Genomic DNA, 7,168 nt, shown 5'->3' with positions numbered 1-7,168 from the left:
GTGTCTAATTGAGGGACACAATTCTTGAACAGGGTTATAGTGGCCCTGATTGAAGCTTTGAAGATTAAGCACAACAAGACTACCCCGTATGATCCTCAAGCAAATAGCCAAGTTGAGAGTAAAAATAAACAATTGATGAGAATCTTATCCAAGATAGTATTGAAAAGCAAGCACGATTGGGATAAGAAATTGTATGTGGCAATGTGAGCTTATAATACAACATTCAAGAGAGCCACAAGCCACACCCCATTCAAGCTAGTGTATGGGGAGGAGTGCATTTTTCCATTAGAAATAGAGCTTCCCATTGTGTGTTTCTCCCTCAATCATTCTTTGGGAGAAGAAGAATTGTTACAAGAACGGTATACTTCTTTGGCACATGTTGATGAAATTTGGTTGCAGACTTTACTACATCAAGAAGTAGGGAAAAGGAGAATGAAAGCCCTTCATGATCTTTGGGCTAAGAAATACAAATTTGCAAAAGGTCAGTTAGTGGAGCCCCAAGAGGAACACCAAGGAAAAAGGGATTCTACTACAAGAAAATCTATCTTGTAACATCAACAAACTTTTATTTCATTCTTTTGATGACCAAAACAAAGAAAACAACAATTCTTCACACAGCATCATAGTAGATATCTCCTACAAATTTGATAGAATCAACCATAATCTTCAACATCTTCATAGAATCCATCAATAGAATAAGGAACACAAAACAATACACCATTTTTTAATGGAAATCAATCACATAGTATTCATCTTCAATGTCTTCATAGTTCTCTCTCTCAATCTCTCATAGAAAGATGTATTGTTTTGATGGAATTTGCTCTCTCTCTCTCTCTCTCTCTCTCTCTCTCTCTCTCTCTCTCTCTCTCTCTCTCTCTCTCTCTCTCTCTCAGTAGTACATCATATCCTCATTACAGTACTCAATAATGACTCTCAATAATCCTTCTTAGGTCGTGGATGCACCTCCCAAGAGGCATGTATGATGCGAAGAGGCACCAAAGCCACTACAGTGTAACTTCATAGCTCACTACTGTCACTGTCACTCCAGGCTTCTCTTCAATCTTCAGCAGCTACTTCTTCCATTTTCTTTAGCTCTTTTGAACTTAGATTTGTTAGATATGATCAATGCCCCACCCTCATTAGGTGCCACCAATGATCCATGGTGCTCAAAGTTGTAAGGCCCCCATTATGAGGAGAAGCCAAATGTGAGCCTCGACATTGGTTGAGTCCTGCTGACTTGTATATCAAATGAAGTCAATGTGACCAGATGGAAAAAAGGTGATCATTGTGGGTCTAATATTTGGGTTAGATGGAGTGGTTAAGTTGGTAGCAACTCAAGGTGCATTGCATCGAGTTGCGGAGTAAGGGAATTAAAAGGGGCCCCTATTTTGGGGTCTAGGGGCCACGGAAGCGGCCCCTGGCTGGGTGGTCCTAGGGGGGCCAGCTGCCCCCTTGGCAGGGGTTCGGGGGCAGCGCCCTCGGCTCGATGGTAAAGGGAATATTCCTTGGAATATTCCCTGGCAAACTAGTGGAGGCTCATATGGTAGGTCGGTTAGGCCGACCTAATGGCCTTCGCGGGCTATAAAAGCTAAAACCCTTCATAGCCATCTATCATTCATCTTTCACCCCGTCGGAGTTTTTGTTCCAACTAGCCTTAAGCTCTTCACCTATCTTATGTCTAGATCGCCATCTAAGCTTCACACAGTGGAAGCGCACGGGTGGACAGAGCCATCTTTGTATTAGTTGTTTGGAGCTAAAGAATTCTATTGATTCTCCTCTTATCTGTTGTGTACTCTCTATCTCTTTCTCAGATTTTGTTCGCTACGCCGTGTAATTTTTTACATGGTATCAGAGCCCAGGGGGCTTTAGAGATCAGAGAGTGTGCAAGAGGCAAAGGCTTCAACAGCAAAGAGAAACTATGTCGACTTTCAAAAGCAGTTTTGGCACATCAGGAAAAGCAGTGCAGGAGGTGGTGCTACTGTATCGGCTATTCAAACACTGAGGATTCGTCCACCAACCTTCAGCGAAGGCAAGTTAGATGGTACAAAATACACCTTGTGGAAGTTCAAAATTACAACTATCCTTGATTCTTATGAGCTTCTGGAGATTGTGCTGGGGATTGACGTAGAACCACAGCCTACCCCGACCCATCAAATTCTAGTGTGATGATTCCCCTGAATGTAGATCTTCTATGAGCTTGGAAACGAAGGAATGCAGATGCATTGTGTGCCTTAGTTACAAGCTGTTTTGACTTTGATTCAGCATACAACCAAAGTGTTAGAGGCTTGGAATGTACTAAGGAGTCAGTATGAAACACGAAACCAAACAAGGATTCAAAACTTGGAGAATCAACTAGCAGCGGATAACTTTGTTGAAGGAGAGACGGTTGAAGCATTCATCACTCGGATTAAGAATCTGTGCGACCAGATGGCTGGTGTTGGGATACAAAAGACTAGCGAAGAGCTAGCTCAGAGGTGTCTTTGGATTTGTCCACAAAAGTTTGATGGACTAGTAACTTCCCTTAATACTCAGGTGAGACCTCAAGCTTTGACTTTTGAGGAGTTTTGTGCATTATTGATGGAGGAGGAGTTGAGGCTGAAAGCCCGAAAAGGAAGCAACAATGGAGATGCTGCATTCTCTGCCAATGCAAAAGGCAAAGGTGGTTCCTCCACCAAAAATGATGGTGAAAAAAATAAGAAGGGCGGCAAAAAGAAGTTTCAAGGAGAGTGCTTCTACTATTGCAGATTATCGTGTCAAGAAGGCAGATGAAAAGAATGGCACCCTTAAAAGTAAAGGGAAAGAGACAGCCAATATGGCTGAAGCAAAGTTGGAATTATTCATGGCGACCATTGAGGAAGTGTACTCCTCGACGCAAGAAGAATCTACCACTAACTCATGGGTGTTGGATAGTAGGGCCTCCCGTCACATGACCAACAAGAAAGGTCTATACAGTTCTATGCAGCCTCTACAAGAATCCATCACTATGACAGTTGGAAATGATGCTACATGCCCTATTGCGGGCATAAGTGCTATTTCTTTTGTTGTTGCAAATGGTGAAGTCAAAAAGCTTTCAAATGTGTTGTATGTTCCCGAAATCAAAAGAAATCTGTTATTAGTTGCTGCCATAACTAATCTTGTTCATGAAGTGAGGTTCAAGAAGACAGGTGCAAAAATTCTTGATAGTGCTGGCACAATTGTTGGAAAAGGGGAAAGAAGGAACAACCTGTATGAGCTAAATGCTCTTACAGCCACCGCTGGAGTGGGCACAAGTAAGCTTTGGCATGAAAGGTTTGGACACATTGGATTTGCAGCGATGAAGGAGATGCAAAAGCAAGGTATGGTTGCTCACCTACCTGCAATAACTGAATTGAAGGAACCATGTGAAGCTTGTATGATGGGCAAGCAATAGAGAAAGGCATTTCCACCAGAAAGCAAGAATAGAGCACAGGCTCCTCTAGAGTTGGTGCATGCTGACTTATGTGGTAAAATGCCTACACAGGCCTTGGGGGGTCTTCTTATTTTATGTTGATTGTCAATGACTACAGTAGGAAGATGTGGGTGTACTTCCTTCATGATAAGGCTCAAGCTTTTGGTAAGTTTAAAGAATGGCTAAAACTTGTTGAGAATGAAACAGGGAAAAGTGTGAAGAAATTTAGAACAGATGGTGGTGGTGAGTTCAACTCAAAGGAGTTTGAAGACTTTTGCAAGAGCAAAGGGATCAAGCATCAATTGACGACGCCTTACTTATCTCAACAAAACGGTGTTGTGGAACACAGGAATCGCACCATTGTGGAGATGGCAAGATACATGCTAAAGGGCAAAGGATTGCCTAACCATTTTTGGGCTGAAGCTGTTAATACTGTAGTCTACATTCTAAATCAGAGCTACACAAAGGCTCTCAAGGGAAAAACACCTCATGAGGCTTACACTGGTAAGAAATTATCTATCTCACATTTCAGAATTTTTGGATGTGAATGTCATGCACATGTTCCAGATGAGAAGAGAAACAAGTTAAAACCAAAAAGAAAAAAATGTATCTTCTTAGGTTATAGTGATGAGCAAAAGGCTTACAAATTATATGATCAAGAGCAAAGAAGATCATCGCAAGCCGTGATGTGGTGTTCAAGGAGGAGCCACATAAAGTGGAGGAGGAGCCACATAAAGTGGAGGAGGAGAAGGCAAGTTCTTCCACTTTATCATCAAGCGAAGAAGTAGTCCACTATGAACCTGTCCCGAGAGCTGTCCCTATCCTTAAGGAGGAGGAATCATCATCTTCAGATGATGAGGAAAAAGTTCACCAACCTGACATTACCCCACCGGAAAAGCCATTGCCGCATTGGGTGAAGCAGCTCTATGACCACAATAATCATATGCCTGCATCTGTTGAGGAGAAGGCAGACGGACCAAGGAGGTGTCAAAGAATAGAGGAGCAAAGGAGGGCTTCTGCTCACATAGTCAATATGGCCTTGATGGTTGAGATTATGAGAGAAGTAAAGGAGCCAACTGACTTAGAAGAAGCACTTGCAGATCCATCATGGAAGGTTGCTATGCAAGCAGAGTATGATAGCATAATGAAGAATGAAACTTGGGAGCTAGTGGATCGACCAGCAAAGCGGAAGGTTATTGGCACCAAGTGGATCTAGAAGGTAAAGTACAAGGCTGATAGTACCTTAGAAAAGTACAAAGCTAGACTGGTTGCCCAAGGATTTTCACAAGTTGAAGGGTTTGATTTTCAAGATTCATTTGTCACAACTGCCAGAATGACCACTATTCATGCGTACTTGCAGTGGCTGCCCACAAGGAGTGGTCAGTGTACCAAATGGATGTTAAGTCAGCGTTCTTAAATGGTGACCTCAAGGAGGAGGTGTATGTGGCTCAGTCACCAGGGTTTGAGGCCCCCCATTCTGAGAACAAAGTGTGTAAGCTGAAGAAGGCATTGTATGGGCTAAAACAAGCCCCCAGAGCATGGTACCAACGGATAGATAAGTTCTTTTTAAACCTAAACTTCAAAAGATGTGCCTCACATGCTAACTTGTATGTCTACATGGATGGTAAAAAGTCTGTAGTGATTGTCCTATATGTGGACGACCTTCTTATTACAGGTGACTATGAAGATATGATCAACCAAACCCGAAAGTCTTTGAGTTCTGAGTTTGAAATGACAGACTTGGGCTTGCTGCACTATTGTTTGGGGATTGAAGTCTGGCAAGAGCCAGGAAAGATCTTCATCTCTCAGAAGAAGTATGCATGGGAGATCTTGAAGGCATTTGGCATGACCGAGTGCAAGGAGATAGCTACACCTATGGAGGTGAATGCAAAGTTATCCGTTGAGGATACATCAACACTAGCAGACATTGGGAGGTATAGGAGTTTGGTCGACAATCTAATCTACTTGTGTTACACTAGACTAGATATCAGTTTTGTTGTTGGTGTTTTGAGCAGGTTCTCAAACAAACCTCATGAGAGTCATTGGAAGGCTGGGATGCGGGTGCTCAAATACTTGAAGGAAACTCTTGACTATGGTATCACATATAGTTTCGGAACTTCTCTTGTGGGGAACTGTGATTCAGATTGGGTAGGAGATAGTGATTCTAGGAAGTCAGTTTTTTATTATTTCTCTTTGGGTTCAAGAAATTTCTCTTGGATTAGTAAGAAGAAACCAACAGTGGCATTGTCTTCTACCGAAGCAGAGTACAAGGCAGCTTGTTTTGCTGCGTGTGAAGTAGTATGGTTGAGAAGGATTCTATAGCATATGGAAGTGCAAGACAAAGAACCAACTGTGCTGAGATATGACAATCAGAATTGCATTGCCATTGCCAAAAATCCAATGTTTCATGCATGCACCAAACATATAGAGACCCAGTATCACTATGTGTGTGATTTGATGGAGGATGGGATAGTGGAACTAGTCTACTGTCAAACAAAGGAGAATGGAGCAGATATCTTCACCAAAGCACTTACGAAGGATCTGCTTCAAGTTCATCTTTAGAGACTTGGCATTGGGCCGAGGAGATAGTTCACCTATGGGTGTACATTGAGGGGGGGTGTTAGATATGATCAATGCCCCACCCTCATTAGGTGCCACCAATGATCCATGGTACTCAAAGTTGTAAGGCCCCCATTATGAGGAGAAGCCAAATATGAGCCTCGACATTGGTTGAGTTCTGACTTGTATATCAGATGAGGTCAATGTGACCAGATGGCAAAAAGGTGACCGTTGTGGGTCTAATCTTTGGGTTAGATGGAGTGGTTAAGCTGGTAGCAACTCGAGGCGCATTGCATCGAGTTGCAGGGTAAGGGAATTAAAAGGGGCCCCTATTTTGGGGTCCGGGGGCCACAGAAGCGGCCCCTGGCTGGGTGGTCCCTGGGGGGCCAGTGGCCCCCCTAGTAGGGGTCCGGGGGCAACACCCCGGGCCCGATGGTAAAGGAAATATTCCCTGTCCAACTAGTGGAAGCCCATATGGTAGGTCGGTCAGGCCGACCTAACGGCCTTCGCGGGCTATAAAAGCTAAACCCCTTCACAGCCATCTATCATTCATCTTTCACCTAGTTAGAGTTGTTGTTCTAGCTAGCCTTAAGCTCTTCACCTATCTTTTGTCTAGATCTCCATCTAAGCTTCACATAGTGGAAGCGCACGGGTGGACAAAGCCATCTTTGTATTAGTTGTTTGGAGCTAAATAATTTTATTGATTCTCCTCTTATCTGTTGTGTACTCTCTATCTCTTTCTCAGATTCTCTTCGCTACACCGTGTAATTTTTTACAAGATTCATCCTTTCCAAAAGTTAGAAAACTTTTCCAAAGTCACACATATATTTTATAGAACACTTATAGAAGATCTACAGAACAGCACAGAACAGGAATAGAGCAGAGACAGAGGCTCTACAGAAGGTCTACAGAGGGTTACAGAAGATCATCAGAGAACATCAAATCCTCATAAATCATACTAAAACCATTTCAAACTATCAAAAACTATTCAATAAACCTTCAAAATATTTCAATCTTCATCAATCATCAATCCATGCTTCATACAAAAGAAAATCAGAACAAAACAGAAGCTATACAGAAGGTATCTGAACCAATTAGAACCTCAATAGAACCTATCAGAACATCATAGAGCTTCATATTTCTACTAAGAATCATAAAGAACTTCCAAAAAATAATCAATAT

The sequence above is a fragment of the Lygodium microphyllum genome, chromosome 10 (genome assembly GCF_053477565.2).
Source record: "Lygodium microphyllum isolate KBCC chromosome 10, Lygodium_microphyllum_v1.1.10, whole genome shotgun sequence".
Lineage (NCBI taxonomy): Eukaryota > Viridiplantae > Streptophyta > Polypodiopsida > Schizaeales > Lygodiaceae > Lygodium > Lygodium microphyllum.
The sequence above is the reverse complement of the archived record's forward strand: the minus strand, read 5'-3'. Positions refer to the sequence as shown.